The following is a 17,942-nucleotide window of genomic DNA, read 5'->3' as shown; positions in this document are numbered from 1 at the left end:
ATAGGCCGAAAAATGGAAAACGGGAGAAAGGCCAAGTTCGCCCATAATAAACATTAATACAGGAGGATGAGAGGCAGTCATCTCCAAGCCTGGAGAAATGAGATAGCAACGATACATGCTTAGGCCTCATGCACACGACCGTTTTTTTTTAAGGTCCGCAAAAACGGGGCCCGTAGGTCCGTGATCCGTGACCGTTTTTTCGTCCGTGGGTCTTCCTTGTTTTTTGGAGGATCCACGGACATGAAAAATGAAAAAAAAAATGATAGGAAAAAACGGACACGGATCACGGACGCGGATGACAATCTTGTGTGCATCCGTGATTTTTCACTGACCCATTGACTTGAATGACCCATTCAAGTCAATGGGTCAGTGAAAAACGGTCGTGTGCATGAGGCCTAAGCATGTAACCGTTGGCCGTGAAAAAAATAGGACAGGTCCTATTTTTTTCACGGCCAGGAAACACGGATCACGGATGCGGCTGCCAAACAGTGCATTTTCCGATTTTTCCACGGACCCATTGAAAGTCAATGGGTCCGCGAAAAAAAAACGGAAAACGGCACAACGGCCACGGATGCACACAACGGTCGTGTGCATGAGGCCTTACAGACATGGCCGGTGACGACGGGGTTCAGGTGAGGGCCCTGTCCATCTTGCCGCATCCCAAACGATCCGGTCTGCCTGTGGAGGCCTTCTGCCAGGCTGAAACATGAGGTGGAGTAGGCAGGGGGCCATCTTGGGATTTCCACCGGAGGGACGTCCAGGGACCTCCAGACAGAGTCAAAATCCGCAGGTGAACGCACGGTAAGTAGTTTACCATTCCTGGAGACCGCCAGCCCAAAGGGATACAGCCATCGGAACGGAGTCGACGTTTTCCTCAGGACATCCAGGAGAGGCTTGAATAAGCGCCGCTTAGCCAAAGTGGATGGCGCGAAATCCAGGAATATCTGAATCGGGGTATTTTCGGATTCAAGTACCTCCATCTCTCGTTGTCTTTTCAGGAGGGCTGCGGTGTCAACGTAGCTCAGCAGGCCACAAATCACGTCTCGTGGTGGTTCTTGCGGTTTAGGCCTGGGGCGCAACGCCCTGTGTATGCGCTCCACCACGATTCCCGCCGCTCTGTCTGGGTCAAGCATCATGGAGAATATTTCGCGCGCCACTGTCGGCAAGGCCTCCGCCGCAATCGACTCAGGTAGGCCGCGAATGCGAATGTTGCGTCGGTGACTACGATTCTCCTGATCTTCCAGCTTTAGGAAGGCATCGTTTAGTAAGGCCTTGTGAGACGCCAGCACCTCCTATGCTTTACCTTCATAGGTCATGATGGCTTCTTGTGCTGTCTCTAGCGAGACCACTCTCTGACCCAGGTGCTTCATGTCATCTTTAATGTCTGACAAGTCTTGCTTAAGAGGCGACAGGGCAGATTCAAGGACACGTCGTAGAGTCCATTCTGAAAGAGGCGGATCTCTGGGCCTCCTGTCCGATATATCGGAGCCGCTGCCTGCGTCTGAGAGTTCTCCTACATCGGAGTCATGAGCAATAGACGCCGCCATATTGGGGCCCTTCTGCGCGGTAAGCCTAGGCGTTTTCCGAAGAAACTTCTCCATCTCTGGTTGTTTGGAGTGCAGTGGGGTCGACTCTGAGCTTCCTCTGTTCTTATCTTTGCCAGGTTTCCCCATAATCAAGCAAATTATAAGCTTAAATAGGGCAAATGAGCCGGAATGCTGGAGGAGCTCAAGCGTGTGCGGCCATTCAGCAGCGTGGCCTACACTGATCACTTTTTTCCCTTTCACTAGTGATTGACAGGGGTGATCAAGGGGTTAATTGGGGTGATGGGGGGGGTGATCTGAGGCGAAATGTGTTGTGTCTCGTGTACTTACAGTGATGTGTGCTCCTCTGCTGGGACCAACCGACGATAAGGACTAGCAGAGGAGCACAGAGGCCATTTAACACATTATATTTATAAATATAATGTGTTAACTGGCTTGTGATTTGATTTATTGAAAATCACCAGCCTGCCAGCGATGATCATTGGCTGGCAGGCTGGTGACAAACTCCTCCTTTAACTTTTGCCGGCCCGCAATGTGCATGCACGGGCCAGCTATGCGCGTAATCTCGTGTCTCGCGAGATGACGCGCCGAAGCGTGAAGGATGAATGAATCGACTGCCTCCGGAACGCAATCCTGCATTAGGTGGTCCGGAGGCGGTTAAATCCGCTGTCTGACGAAACGTCTGTGATTGCGACCCCCTGCGAGAGATCGATCCCTTACAATTGGAGGATGCGGGCAACCAGCAAGTGTCCATGCTAAAAGGGCACAACGTGGTTGCTAGGGGCAATGGACATTGAAACGGCAAAGTGTTGCCAGGGGCAACGACCTGACAGAAAAAGCAGGTGCTGCTGTGTTGGAGTTAAACGGCCAGAAGCCTGTTTGTCCGGTAAAGCTGCTGCTCGTGCTATTCTGGACACTTTTGCTGTGTATGCAAGAAAAAACTTGCTGAGATTTAAAGAGTAATTGTGATAATGATGACACCTCTTTTCCTTTGCAGGCTGTGATCAGGGAAGAAGCTCCCCCTGCTGGTAAAGATATAGGTGATTTAGAAATGCTGATTGATAATGTGGGTAGCACAGAGCTGAGGGAGCCCCCTGTAGTAAATGTACAGGAAAGTGTGACAGTGTTAGAGGGTGTACCACATGTACCCGATGCGGATAATCAGTCTCCACAGTGTTCTATAGGTAGTGAGCTCATGTGCAGTGTTGAAGAAGATGTTGTAACATACAACGCGAACCAGGCAATTGAAAGAGAGCCTGAGTGGGTTCAGGACATGAACCTGAGTAAGTGGGGAGAAGTCAGTATAGTGTCTAAGAACTATACCCAGGCCGTGGAAGACTTCCTGGCCAGTCTGAGCATCCCGAAGGAGCATGCAGAAGAACGTGACCATGCTGAAGAAGAGGCTCGTGAAAGAGAGCCCAAAGCGTTCTCCTTGGCACACTCTCTGGAAGAGGCCCTTAAAATGAAGACTGAGTTAGAAAGGCTTAACAAACAGCTGCACACCGAAATGGAAGCAGAGCTTGAAGATGAAAGGAAGCAACGTTCATTGGCTGTAGCAGCTAGAAAGAAGCTCAAGATGGATCTAAAAGACTTAGTGGGACAAATTGACTCTGCAAACCAAAATAGAGAAGAAGTCATCAAACAACTGTGTAAGTTGCAGACACAAATGAAGGATTACCAGAGAGAGTTGGAAGACACTAGAGAATCCAGGGATGTTATTTTAAGTCAGTCTAACGAAAATGAAAAGAAACTTAAAAGGCAGAGAGGATCCATATGCAGGAGGAGCTTTCTGCGGCAGAGCGTGCCAAAAGGCAAGCCCTACAGGAAAGAGCTGAATTGGCCATCGACAGACTGAGAAAGGCTACTCTCCAGATTAACCAGATGAATGCTGTTCTTAATGCAGTATGTAGTAACGTTCAGAAGTCTGAGAGTGCACATCAGCAAGTGGATCGACAAAACAAGGAGTTAGAAACAAAATTACTAGATTTGGAAGGCTCTATTAAGTCCAAATTCAAGGCATCCATCACAGCCATGGAAGCAAAGATTGCACAACTGGAGGAACAGCTTGATACGGAAACAAAAGAAAGACAGGCTGCAAGTAAACAAGTCTCTCGCTCAGAAAAAAACAGAAGGGTCTATGGCCTGATATCGAGCAAAAGATTAAAGGCTCCAAAGAAGCACAGAAAACTGTAGTGGATACAGACAAAGTGCTTAAAAAGACCCTGGGTGGAAATCCCTCAGGGTTTCCAAAAGAGAATGATGGTATGTTTATAACTGCTGCTGCAGCAGAGAAGAGTAGGGATTGCATTGTACGGGGGGAAACCAACGATGTATCAGACATCTCTCATCTATTACGGAAGAAGGTAAATGGGAAATCTGAGAAGGAGAATCCTCTGAAAGAGGCCAAGAAGTCCAAGCCAGGACCTGTTGAGAATGGGTCTGAAGATGAGGCAGAGAACATGAAAGAATTTTCTGCTGAACAAGTTGAAAGAGCTGATGTGGATGCGGAGGCTAGGAGACTCATGGCAGTGAGTAACCAGGACCTGGTCATGAAAGACATCCCCTCCACCATCAATGGCTTCCAAAAAGTCTGCAACCTTCAGGGGATGAAGTACAGCGAGATGAGCGACCAATATACAGATGCTGTCTACTTCGCTGGGATGGCTCTCCTGGAATGGAGAACAATGTCCTAGGTGACCCTCTGGAGGGAATGCCAGAAGAGGAAGATGAAGGGTCTGATAAGGACCCCAATATTCCCCGTACCTCCAACTTCGATGAGAAAGAAAAGGAGGAATTAAGAGTGCAGGTATATGATGCCATAGCCGAGAAGGATGAGAAGGCTATCAAAGAGAATGGAGACTCCAAAGAGAAAAAGACTGAAGAAGCAAAGGCTGATGAGTTGGAGTGGGAGAACTCCTCAGATGCTGCAGAGCCCAAAAAAGAGGGTGAAGGAAAAATCCACTGAAGAAGCAGAGGACTCTGAAACTGCCGCCAAATCTGAGGAAACCACTGCTGAAGATAAATAAAAGAGTGAGCACAAGAAGACAAAAGAAGATTATTTAGTCTATAAACTAAAGGCCCAGGAGGCCGTGAACAAAGAGAAGCAAGATTCTATGAATTGCTATGGGGCTCTTAGTTCCAACACAAGATCCTCAAGAATCAGAATGAGGAAATGAAGAAGCAGCTGTCTGACTTACAGGTGGAGCACAGCAATCTAAAGCTAAAATACCGCAAGAGTGTAGAGCTGCTCAATCAGCAGCTGACCCAACTGCAGAGGAAAAGAGAAAGGAAAGTAGAGAGACAAAGAGAGTGAGATCAAAGAGTGCGAGAGCGCATCATTGTCGCTCGTGAAAGAGTAGAAAGAGAGTATCTGGCCATTAGATGGGCACCCGAGTCCCCTAGGCATTATCTACTGGGTAGACAGTATTTGTGACAAACCGAGCTCTGCTGCCCTGGTTGTGACAGAATAAAGGAAAAAGTATGACACCGGCCACATCGTCCAGAGGACACGGTGCGATGTCAAAAAATGCTCAGACCTCCGGTCTGAAGAAGAGGGGGGGATATGTGGTGATGTGCACAGTATAAGTGCTGGAAGGCGTGTATATCCCACTCAGATACCACAGCTGGGTGAGATAAATAAAGTCCAGTAATGCTGCAGGGGTTTCAGCAAAGCGTAGTTTGCTGAGGCAGTTTTGTTTACATTTTGTTCTGGGCTGGTGTCATGGAACCATGAACCAGACGTACAACAAGAGATAAGTGGAAATAAGAAGGCTTTATTGAAAATCAAGCTGTAAGCAAAAGTCCAAACGGATGGCTAAACCGAAGCAGGGTCTTGCGTAGACAGAGGTCAGGAACCAGAAGGGTAGTCAGACGAAGCCTGGATCAGGAACCAGCAGGGTAGTCAGACGAAGCCAGGATCAGGAACCAACGGGGTAGTCAGACGAAGCCAGGATCAGGAACCAACGGGGTAGTCAGACGAGGCCAGGATCAGGAACCAGAAGCAGCAGCAGTCTTAGAAGCATGTGAACACAGGAGGACCAAGCAAGGAACTGAAGCCACAGACCTCCTATATATATGAGCTAGGCATCCAGCTCCTCCCAGTGGGAAGGAGAAGCCGCAGGGTGGGAGGCTACAAGAAACCCAGAAACCAAGATGGCCGCCAGCACATGTCAAACGAAGGAGAACAGTGAGAAGGTAAGACCATGACAGTACCTCCCCCTCAAGGGCCCCTCCTCCGCGGAGTAAGGAACGGTTTCTGAGGGAAGCGTGCGTGGAAGGCTCGGAGCAAAGCAGGAGCATGGACATCTGCGGAGGGAACCCAGGAACGCTCCTCTGGACCATAACCACGCCAATGGACCAAAAACTGCAACCGACCGCGGACCAGGCGTGAGTCCAGGATATTGCTCACCTCATATTCCTCATGATTGCCCACTTGGACCGGACGGGGCCGAGGAACCGAGGAAGTGAAACGATTACACACCAATGGCTTCAACAGGGAGACATGAAACACGTTGGAGATCCGCATGCCAGGAGGAAGCGCAAGGGCATAGGCTACTGGGTTTACCCTGCGAAGCACTCGGAAGGGACCAACAAAGCGAGGTGCCAGCTTGGGAGTGGGCACTCGAAGGTTGAGGTTGCGGGTGGACAACCATACACGGTCTCCGACCTGGTAGGAAGGAGCGGGCGCTCGTCTGCGATCAGCCTGGAGTCTCTGGCGCTGCGCAGATACCTCAAGGGACCTCTGGATCTGTACCCAAGAAGCACGTAGGACGGAAAGGTGATCCTCCACAGCCGGAATATCCTGGGGAGAGAATACCTCCGGTAACACGGCAGGTTGGAACCCATAATTGGCCATGAAGGGAGACGTCCCAGAGGAAGAGTTCACCGCCGTGTTCCTGGCAAACTCAGCCCAAGGCAGGAGGTCAACCCAATTGTCTTGGTGATCGGAGACATAGCAACGAAGGAATTGCTCCAAGGCCTGATTGGATCGTTCTGCGGCCCCATTGGACTGAGGGTGGTAGGCCGAGGAGAAAGAGAGATGAATCCCCAACTGGGAGCAAAAGGCGCGCCAGAACCTGGACACAAACTGACTCCCCCGATCCGACACAATCTCCTTGGGCAAACCGTGCAACCGGAAGACCTCCCTGGCGAAAATCGTGGCCAACTCTTGTGCAGAGGGTAACTTCTTGAGAGGAACACAGTGGCACATTTTGGAAAACCGATCCACAATCATGAGAATGACCGTATGGCCTCGGGATGCAGGGAGGTCCACAATGAAATCCATCCCCAGGTGTGACCATGGGCGCTCCCCGGTGGCTATGGGTTGCAAAAGGCCCAACGGAAGGTGCCGAGGGGACTTACTCTGGGCACAAACGGAGCATGCTGCTACATATGCGGCGATGTCGGAACGTAGAGAAGGCCACCAGAACAGACGTGAAACAGCCCAGGACAGCTGATTCTTTCCAGGATGCCCCGCGGCCTTGGAGTTATGGTAGGTTCGCAACAACCGAGTGCGCAACTCCTCAGGCACAAAACACCTGCCGTTGGGTCTCCCAGAGGGAGCACCAGATTGAGCCGCCAAAATCTGCTCACCCAGGGGAGAGGTCAGGCTGGTGCGAATGGCGGCCAGGATCTGATTCGGAGGTATGACCGAAGTCGGAATCGACTCCTCCCCGGACAGCTCGGAGTACTGCCGTGATAAGGCATCCGCTCTGATGTTCTTGGAACCGGGTAGGTAGGAGACCACGTAATTAAAACGTGACAAGAACAGAGCCCATCTGGCCTGACGTGGTGTCAATCTCTTGGCCTCAGAAAGGTAGGTCAGATTCTTGTGGTCCGTCAGGATGAGAACCGGAACCACCGAACCCTCGAGCAAGTGCCTCCATTCTTTAAGGGCCTGCACGATGGCCAATAACTCCCTGTCACCAATCTGATAGTTGCACTCCGCGGAAGACAGTTTCCGGGAGTAAAACCCACAAGGAAGCAGAGGACCCTCTGGTGTTCTACGCTGAGACAGAAGGGCGCCTACTCCCGTCTCAGACGCGTCCACCTCGAGGACAAAGGGCAACCCAGGGTTGGGATGCGACAGAATCGGAGCCGACACAAAGGCGGACTTTAGAGCCTCAAAAGCTCGGATGGCCTTGAGCGGCCAGACCTGGAAATTACTGCCCTTCCTGGTCAGATCCGTGAGAGGCTTGGCTAGCATAGAAAAGTCCCTGATGAACTTCCGATAATAATTGGCGAAGCCCAAAAAGCGCTGCAGGGCACGGAGACCACTGGGCTGGGGCCACTGTAAGACAGCAAAAACCTTCTCAGGATCCATGGAGAACCCCTCAGCGGAAATGATGTAACCTAAGAAGGTTACCTGGGATCGGTGAAATTCGCATTTCTCAAGCTTACCGAACAGCCTGTTCTCTCGTAACCGTTGCAACACTCGTCTGACATCCATAATGTGGGCCTCCATGGATTCAGAATATACCAAGATGTCATCCAAATAGACCACCACACACTGCTGCAACAGGTCACGGAAAACATCGTTGATGAATTCCTGGAAGACTGTGGGCGCATTGCACAACCCAAAGGGCATAACCAAGGATTCATAATGACCGGTCCTGGTGTTAAACGCGGTCTTCCACTCATCGCCCGCCTTGATCCTTACCAGGTTATATGCCGCCCTCAGGTCGAGTTTGGTAAAGACCGTGGCCCCTTTGAGGCGATCGAACAGCTCGGAAATCAAGGGTATCGGGTAAGCGTTCTTGATCGTGATGCGATTGAGACCCCTGTAATCGATGCAAGGCCTCAACTCACCGCCCTTCTTTTTCACAAAGAAAAATCCAGCCCCTGCCGGGGACGAGGATTTGCGAATGTGTCCGCGTGAAAGCGCCTCCCTCACGTACTCCTCCATGGCCTCATTCTCCGCTACCGACAGTGGATAGACTTTGCCACGAGGAGGAACGGCACCAGATTGTAACTCTATGGCACAATCGTATGGGCGGTGCGGAGGTAGGGCAACCGCGCGCACCTTATCGAATACATCCCGGTACTCTTCGTATTCAGGAGGCAACAGAGAGTCCGAGGAAGTACACAGCAACTTGACAGGCCCATGGATGCAACTAGCCCCACACTGCGGTGACCACGAGAGGATCTCGGCCGATCTCCAATCGAAAGTCGGATTATGCTTCTGGAGCCAGGGGTACCCCAAGACCACCGAGTAGTGTGGAGACGAAATCACCTGGAGACAGACCGACTCTCTGTGAACGGCACCAATGGCTATCCCCACTGGAAGGGTCTCATGAGTCACGTGTGGCGGCAGAAGGGGTCTGCCGTCTATCGCCTCAAGAGCCAGTGGGGAACCTCGAGGCTGCAGAGGAATGGAATTGGCGGCAGCGAACACACTATCAATGAACAAACCACCAGCACCAGAGTCCACCAACGCCTGGGTCGTCACCGAGCCCCCGACCCAGGAAAGGACAACAGTGATCAGTGGTTTGTCAACACGGGAAACCGGGGACGAGGAGACTCCACCCAAGATCTGCCCCCGACAGGATCTCAGGTGCGAGCGTTTCCCGGACGGTTCGGACATGCCAACCGAAAATGCCCACCGAGACCACAGTACATGCATCGGCCCTCGCGTCTCCGGAGTACCCTCTCCCCCTCGGACAGGCGAGCAAACCCCAGCTGCATGGGTTCACCCCCAGACAAGTCATCCCCAGGAGGCGTGGGAGGAGAGGGAGGCACGGGTGGGACAGCAAACGTAGGCGCCAATCTGTTAGAAGACCTCCGCAGGCTCTCCTTAAAGGAAGGTCTCTCCCTGAGTCTGGTGTCAATCAAAATCAGGAAAGAAATAAGAGACTCAAGCTCCACTGGTAGGTCCTTAGCTGCAACCTCATCCTTCAAGGCATCCGAGAGACCATGAGAGAAAGCAGCGACCAGAGCCTCATTATTCCAGCCCACCTCTGCTGCCAGGGTACGAAACTCAATGGCGTATTCAGCTACGGATCGTGAACCCTGTCTGATGGACATAAGGAGCTTCGCAGCAGAGGCAGCACGAGCCGGCACATCGAATACCTTCCGAAGAGAAGCAACAAAACCGGAAAACTCGGCAACCACCGGATTGTTGTTCTCCCATAAAGGGCTGGCCCAGGCCAAGGCCTTGTCCGAGAGCAGCGAGATCAAGAAGCCCACCTTTGATCTCTCAGTAGGAAAGGCATGTGGCAGCAACTCGAAATAAATGCCCACCTGGTTAAGGAAACCTCGGCACTGAGTTGGCTCTCCCCCAAAGCGCTGTGGAAGGGGGGCAGAACCGGTCATACCCCGAGACACCGCAGGCGCAGCAACAGGTGTCGGGGTAGACTCTGGCGCAACAACCGGAGCGGCAGTAGGAGCGGGCCCAGGAGCGACAACCGACCCATCGGTAACGGAAGCGAAATGAGCCGTGCGTTCAAGCAGGGTTTGCAACGCCACAGAGAACCGACCCAACAGGTGATCCTGCTGATCAAGTCTGGCAACCAGCGTAGGTAGCGAGGATGGCCCTGTACCGTCAGAATTCATGGCTTGGTCCTAATGTCATGGAACCATGAACCAGACGTACAACAAGAGATAAGTGGAAATAAGAAGGCTTTATTGAAAATCAAGCTGTAAGCAAAAGTCCAAACGGATGGCTAAACCGAAGCAGGGTCTTGCGTAGACAGAGGTCAGGAACCAGAAGGGTAGTCAGACGAAGCCTGGATCAGGAACCAGCAGGGTAGTCAGACGAAGCCAGGATCAGGAACCAACGGGGTAGTCAGACGAAGCCAGGATCAGGAACCAACGGGGTAGTCAGACGAGGCCAGGATCAGGAACCAGAAGCAGCAGCAGTCTTAGAAGCATGTGAACACAGGAGGACCAAGCAAGGAACTGAAGCCACAGACCTCCTATATATATGAGCTAGGCATCCAGCTCCTCCCAGTGGGAAGGAGAAGCCGCATGGTGGGAGGCTACAAGAAACCCAGAAACCAAGATGGCCGCCAGCACATGTCAAACGAAGGAGAACAGTGAGAAGGTAAGACCATGACAGCTGGATTTTATTTGGACTGGTGGATAGGTTTGGTAGTGGAATCTGCCAGTCCACATCCTTATGGTATTGGTATTGTCTTTTACCTGAGGTCATCGCAGGTGAGGCCTGCTATACTCAAGGAGGGAAAAAACCAACCCTCTGTGTGTCAGTCTGGGGAGAAAAGACTTGGAAACAGAGGCATACAGAGGCTCTGGGTGGTCTCAGCCAGGAGGGCTGAGGGGCCACGAGGCTATGTGTAGCCAGATCTTTTCCCTATCTGGACTTATCTTCAGTGAGTGAATCTGATAAGGCCTGGACCTTGAGACCCTATGTATAAGCTGTGCTTAGAGGTAAGTCAGGGAAATGAACCTTGTATTAATTAGAGCCCAGAAGGGCAGGAGTTTATTTGCTGTTTTGTGTGTGCTGTTGCCAAAATAAATGACCATTTGGATTTTAAATCTGCTGTCTGGCAAGTCGTCTGTAATTGCGACCCCCTGAGAGAGAGCGATCCCTTACAATAATTATTAGATCTCCCCTCAGTCGTCTTTTTTTTTCTTAAGTGAATAACCCTAATTTTCATAATCTTTCTGGGTACTGTAGTCCACCCATTCCAGTTATTACATTAGTTGCCCTTCTCTGGACTCTCTCCAGCTCTGCTATGTCTGTCTTGTTCACAGGAGCCCAGAACTGTACACAGTACTCCATGTGTTGTATTGTAACGGTCAGCAGAGGAAGAGACCGTAGAGCAGGACTCAAGTACAGTGCAGCAGACAAGGAGGCTGAAGTAGAAACCGGCTTTATTAAAAGAGAACTCTAACTGCCGGAGAAGCAGATTTACAATATGAACAGCTTGAGAATTCACAATAAAGATAATGGAAATTTGCATAAAGAACACAAATGAATCACAAACACAAGTATAGACAATAGCAGGCTACTCTCTTCTAGGTAGTCCTATCTGTCCCCGCTACCCGGGGTGCACCTCTACGGTGCACTAAACTAAATCCTATTCCACTATGTCCTAGCTCAGGTTAGCATCAGTGCACTCACAGTTCGGTGTCCGGCACATGCAGGCAGATACAGTCTGGGTCCCGATCTGGTTGCTTGCTTGCTTGCTTCAGCGTGGCTCAGCTCTGGCCTCTCTTTGTAGTCTCTGTAACTCTGGTTAGAGATAATCAGCAGCTCTGGACGTGTAATCAGGCAGGGCCTGGAATTCACTCACAGTTCCTCTGGTAAGTGCCTCACACTACAGCAGACAGCACACAGATACTGTGTCACAGCAGGCAGGGAGAAATCGCTCTAATCTTCCCTGTGGATCTCCCTCTCAGTGCACAGCGTCCTTCTTCCTGTGTACTCAGACACCTTCAGCCCAGGCTCTCTGCTCAGCCCGGGAAAAACACTTAACTCCTTGTCCTCTGGAAACAACTCCTCTCACTGTCCTACTCAGCCACAGTGGCCTCTGGTGGCTGGAAGGAAACATGACAGTCTGCTATATATATATGTGTTGGAAATGTTGCTGGATGATCAGGGCTGCCTCTTACATGCCTCCCCACTTAAAGGTGGCCGTCCTCGGCCTTGCTATATAGTCCATAGAAATAATGGTTAATGTAACTTTTTATACAGCAGTACAACATTGTCCACAATACATACAGGTGGACCAAATGAACTCATCAGCAGCGTACCTGTTTGGTGGAACCCCTGCAGTAAGCCTACTGGATCTCCGGAGGTCCTGGCTATCTGTTACGACCTGACTCTCTCCACTAGGAACTGCCAGTCTGGATTCATCCACCACAATAGGAGGTTCGGGTGTGTCCGAGGGCCCCTCTCCATTACGGGCTGGCAATGGTTCTGTGACAGTGCCTTCATCACCTGTAACCTGGGAGGCTTCTTCAGTGTTGGGAGCAGTCCACCAGTCTTCACCATAATCTCCATCAGAGATAACAAGTTCTGAGTATGGGGCAGGAGGAGGTGTCCTCTGAACAGGTGCGGGATCTTTGGACCGGCATGGCCGTAACATATTCCTATGTAGAGTCCGTGAAGCAAATTCCTCATTCTCAACCTGCACTTCGTAGACCGGACCATTAGGGTACACTCTCTTGATCACTTTATACGGCTGTACTTCCCAACGCTCACTCAACTTGCCTCTGGGACGTTTCTCTCGTACCAGTACCCGATCCCCAGGCTGCAATGGAACCTCCTGAACTGGAGGACGGTCTGTATGAGCTCTCTCCTGTAACCGCTGACCTGCCAACCGGCGAATGGTCTGGAGACGCCGACGGTGTTCTTTCACCCATGAGGTGGTTGATCGCTCTATTAGGTCTTCTGGCTGTTCTAGGTTTAATTCCACGATCTCTCGACCAGCCCTACCGAACAGTAACATGTATGGGGTGTAACCGGTGGTGGTGTGGACACGATTATTGTAAGCCCAGACTAATTCTGGCAGGTAGTCAGGCCAGTGTGCCCTCTTGTCTTCCTCTAGCGTCCTCAACATTTGCAGCAATGTGCGGTTAAAGCGCTCACAGGCTCCGTTTCCTTGGGGATGATAAGGAGTTGTCCTGGATTTTTCAATGCCGTACAGTCGATGTAGCTCTTCCATCACTTTTCCTTGAAAGCACGCCCCTTGATCTGAATGGATCCGCTTTGGACACCCATAGACCCGAATGAAGTCTTGACAAATGGCTCGTGCAGCGGACTCGGCCGTCTGGTCCCGAGTTGGGGTGACTACTGCAAACTTGGAGAAGTGGTCGATCATGACCAGGCAATACTGTGGACCTCTTGACGATTGTCCCACAAGAAGATAGTCTATCATCAACACTTCCAGCGGTTCTGTGGTCTGGATGGACTGTAGGGGTGCTCTCTGTTCTGTACTTTTCGTGAGTTCACACACTCGACACTGTCGGCAAACTTCTTCAACTGTGGCCTCCAGTCGCGGACAATACACATAACGCTGCAGCCACTGATATGTCTTGACTGGCCTGAAGTGAGCTCCAAACTCATGAGCCTCTTTGGCTATCTCCCGTGCCATTCTTCTGGGTATCACTACCTGCCACCTCACCTCTAGGTCGGCAGGCAGTTGCCACTTGCGGAGCAAAACAGCTCCATGCACTTCCAGTCTGTCCCATTGATGTAGAACGGACTTCATCTCGGCATCCAGATCAGTCCTTTCTTCTTTGTTGGGTTTCCTGCACTGGGTTACCCAGCTTTTCATTTGCTGCAGTCCAATGTCTTCATCTTGCAATCTGCCCCATTCTTCATTAGTTCTCCCCAATGCTTTGGGTAGCTTACGGGCCTCCCCACTTGTCTGGGCCGCGACTGTTGGGAGAGCGAACTTGCGGAAGTCAGGAGTTTCATCTTCTTCCTTTTGTTCATCCATATCCCCTACTGGAGTTTCAAAAGTAACCCTCGAGAGACCATCAGCATTAGTGTTCTCTGTAGCGGAGCGGTAGCGAATTGAGAAGTCATACTTTGCGAGGCGAGCCGCCCAGCGTTGCTCCAGGGCTCCCAACTTGGCTGTACCCAGATGGGCCAGGGGATTGTTATCCGTCCGTACGAAGATCTTAGCTCCTGTCAGATATCCTGCAAATTTCTCCGTCATAGCCCACACCAGGGCAAGGAGTTCCAGCCGGAAGGAACTGTAGTTATGGGGGTTTCGCTCCGTATCTCGCAAGGATCTACTGGCATAAGCGATCACTCTCTCATGTCCATCCTGTACCTGCGACAGGACTGCCCCAAGTCCGTAGAGGCTGCCATCAGTAGCTAAGATGAATGGTTTATCAAAATCGGCATAAGCCAAGATGGGGGCCGATGTCAGGGCTTCTTTCAGGGCCTGGAAGGCCTCTTCCTGTTTCTGTCCCCAGGGGATACTTTGGCCCTTGGGTTGCCCAGCCGTTCCTCTCAACAACTCATTCAGAGGGCCCGCTATTTTTGCGTAGTCTTTGATGAACCGCCGGTAGTACCCAGTCAGTCCCAGGAAGGCCTTCAACTCACGCAGTGTTCTCGGCACTAGCCATTGTCGTATTGCAGCCACTTTGTCTTGGGACGGTAGCACTCCGTCTTGGGACACCCTATGGCCCAGGTACTCGATCTCCCTCTTGAAGAGATGACACTTCTTTGGCTTTACCTTCAGGCCATGGGATCGCAGTCGCTCAAGTACCTGCCCTAGCCGATTCAAGTGTTCTTGAAAAGTAGCAGAGTATACGATGATATCGTCTAGGTATATCAGAGTGGCTTCAAAATTCAGGTCTCCCAGGCATCTCTCCATCAGCCGCTGGAAGGTTCCAGGGGCATTAGTCAGTCCGAATGGCATCCTGTTGAATTAAAATAACCCCATGGGGAGTATGAATGCTGTCTTTGCCTTGTCCTGCTCAGCCACTGGTACTTGCCAGTACCCACTTGCTAGATCCAGGGTGGAGAAGTATTTGGCTCGTCCTAGAGCCGTCAGAGACTCCTCGATGCGTGGCAGAGGATATGAGTCTCGCGCAGTGCAAGCATTCAACCGCCGGTAATCCACACAAAATCGAATAGTGCCGTCCTTCTTCTTGACAAGCACCACTGGGGCTGCCCAAGGGCTCTGGCTTCCCCGCACCACTCCGGAATCTATCATCTGTTTCAATAGCGTCTTCACTTCCTGGTACAACTTGGGCGGAATCTGTCGATATCTCTCCCGAATTGGTGGAGTGTCCCCCGTCGGTATCTCATGTGTGATAGCATTCGTGCAGCCAAAGTCATCGGCGTGGCGGGCAAACGCAGCCTGATTCTCCCACAGCATGGTTTCAACTGCTCGCTGTTGGTCTATACTGAGAGCCTTAACATCTATCTCCATTTGATCCAAGATGGTTCCCCCATTCCATTCTGGGGTCGGCGCCTCTTCTGCACTGGCAGTAACTGCCAGGGTCCAACCAGCATCCCCTACCGGAGCTAGAGTCACTTCTCTCTGACTCAGTATTTCTCCCTGATGTAGGTACACACGAGCCAGTTCCACCCCTGGCGTCAAGGGAACTTCTAGATATCCCACATTCACAGCTCTTATGGGTACTCGTCCATTCTGGACCACTCCCAGTGTCCGGGCCACCAGGACGTCCTGACCCAGCTCTCCTAGGCCTGTTGGTTCAACGAACACCTCCATGCCTTCAAGATTACGGAAAGTTCCCACGGGTAACGTCAGCACGGTCTCCCGACCAGGGGGAAGGGTGAAGGTAGCCTTTCCTGGCGCTCGGATCGTTCCCACCACCTGGTGTGCTGGTACACTTCTCTGTGTTCCACAAAAACGGATTAGCCGTTGAAATGCTTTCTGGGTAGGTTTGTGCGGGGTGGCTTGTTTCCAGTAACCCGGCCCCCGTTTGGTGAACATGATCTGATCCAATTCTCGCAGGATATTCATGCCCATTATCACCGGCACATCTTCTTTGAACGTTTCGGGGACCAACAAGATACCTTTCCGCCCCACTTCCTGTCCACACAGCCGTACATTCATCCACACGACCCCTGTGACAGGAATCTGTTGTTGGTTAGCCGCTGTAACCCGGACCAGTGTCTCTCGTTCTGGCTTGGCCAGCGCTTGAAAGTAACGGTAGAAGAATGACTCGGGAGATAGCCAAAGAGGCTCATGAGTTTGGAGCTCACTTCGGGCCAGTCAAGACATACCAGTGGCTGCAGCGTTATGTGTATTGTCCGCGACTGGAGGCCACAGTTGAAGAAGTTTGCCGACAGTGTTGAGTCTGTGAACTCACGAAGAGTACAGAACAGAGAGCACCCCTACAGTCCATCCAGACCACAGAACCGCTGGAAGTGTTGATGATAGACTATCTTCTTGTGGGACAATCGTCAAGAGGTCCACAGTATTGCCTGGTCATGATCGACCACTTCTCCATGTTTGCAGTAGTCACCCCAACTCGGGACCAGACGGCCAAGTCCGCTGCACGAGCCATTTGTCAAGAGTTCATTCGGGTCTATGGGTGTCCAAAGCGGATCCATTCAGATCAAGGGGCGTGCTTTCAAGGAAAAGTGATGGAAGAGCTACATCGACTGTACGGCATTGAAAAATCCAGGACAACTCCTTATCATCCCTAAGGAAACGGAGCCTGTGAGCGCTTTAACCGCACATTGCTGCAAATGCTGAGGACGCTAGAGGAAGACAAGAGGGCACACTGGCCTGACTACCTGCCAGAATTAGTCTGGGCTTACAATAATCGTGTCCACACCACCACCGGTTACACCCCATACATGTTACTGTTCGGTAGGGCTGGTCGAGAGATCGTGGAATTAAACCTAGAACAGCCAGAAGACCTAATAGAGCGATCAACCACCTCATGGGTGAAAGAACACCGTCGGCGTCTCCAGACCATTCGCCGGTTGGCAGGTCAGCGGTTACAGGAGAGAGCTCATACAGACCGTCCTCCAGTTCAGGAGGTTCCATTGCAGCCTGGGGATCGGGTACTGGTACGAGAGAAACGTCCCAGAGGCAAGTTGAGTGAGCGTTGGGAAGTACAGCCGTATAAAGTGATCAAGAGAGTGTACCCTAATGGTCCGGTCTACGAAGTGCAGGTTGAGAATGAGGAATTTGCTTCACGGACTCTACATAGGAATATGTTACGGCCATGCCGGTCCAAAGATCCCGCACCTGTTCAGAGGACACCTCCTCCTGCCCCATACTCAGAACTTGTTATCTCTGATGGAGATTATGGTGAAGACTGGTGGACTGCTCCCAACACTGAAGAAGCCTCCCAGGTTACAGGTGATGAAGGCACTGTCACAGAACCATTGCCAGCCCGTAATGGAGAGGGGCCCTCGGACACACCCGAACCTCCTATTGTGGTGGATGAATCCAGACTGGCAGTTCCTAGTGGAGAGAGTCAGGTCGTAACAGATAGCCAGGACCTCCGGAGATCCAGTAGGCTTACTGCAGGGGTTCCACCAAACAGGTACGCTGCTGATGAGTTCATTTGGTCCACCTGTATGTATTGTGGACAATGTTGTACTGCTGTATAAAAAGTTACATTAACCATTATTTCTATGGACTATATAGCAAGGCCGAGGACGGCCACCATTAAGTGGGGAGGCATGTAAGAGGCAGCCCTGATCATCCAGCAACATTTCCAACACATATATATATAGCAGACTGTCATGTTTCCCTCCAGCCACCAGAGGCCACTGTGGCTGAGTAGGACAGTGAGAGGAGTTGTTTCCAGAGGACAAGGAGTTAAGTGTTTTTCCCGGGCTGAGCAGAGAGCCTGGGCTGAAGGTGTCTGAGTACACAGGAAGAAGGACGCCGTGCACTGAGAGGGAGATCCACAGGGAAGATTAGAGTGATTTCTCCCTGCCTGCTGTGACACAGTATCTGTGTGCTGTCTGCTGTAGTGTGAGGCACT

The 17,942-nt window shown here is 51.4% G+C and overlaps 2 pseudogenes; both read left to right on the top strand.

Annotated features, from left to right (window-relative positions):
• Positions 1-2,595: 2,595 nt before the first annotated feature.
• LOC122931461 lies at positions 2,596-3,737 on the top strand (annotated as a pseudogene).
• Positions 3,738-3,808: 71 nt separating this feature from the next.
• On the top strand, positions 3,809-4,509 carry LOC122931460 (annotated as a pseudogene).
• The last annotated feature ends 13,433 nt before the right edge of the window (positions 4,510-17,942 follow it).

The sequence above is a fragment of the Bufo gargarizans genome, chromosome 3 (genome assembly GCF_014858855.1).
Source record: "Bufo gargarizans isolate SCDJY-AF-19 chromosome 3, ASM1485885v1, whole genome shotgun sequence".
NCBI classification, from domain to species: Eukaryota; Metazoa; Chordata; class Amphibia; order Anura; family Bufonidae; genus Bufo; species Bufo gargarizans.
The sequence above is the reverse complement of the archived record's forward strand: the minus strand, read 5'-3'. Positions and strand labels throughout refer to the sequence as shown.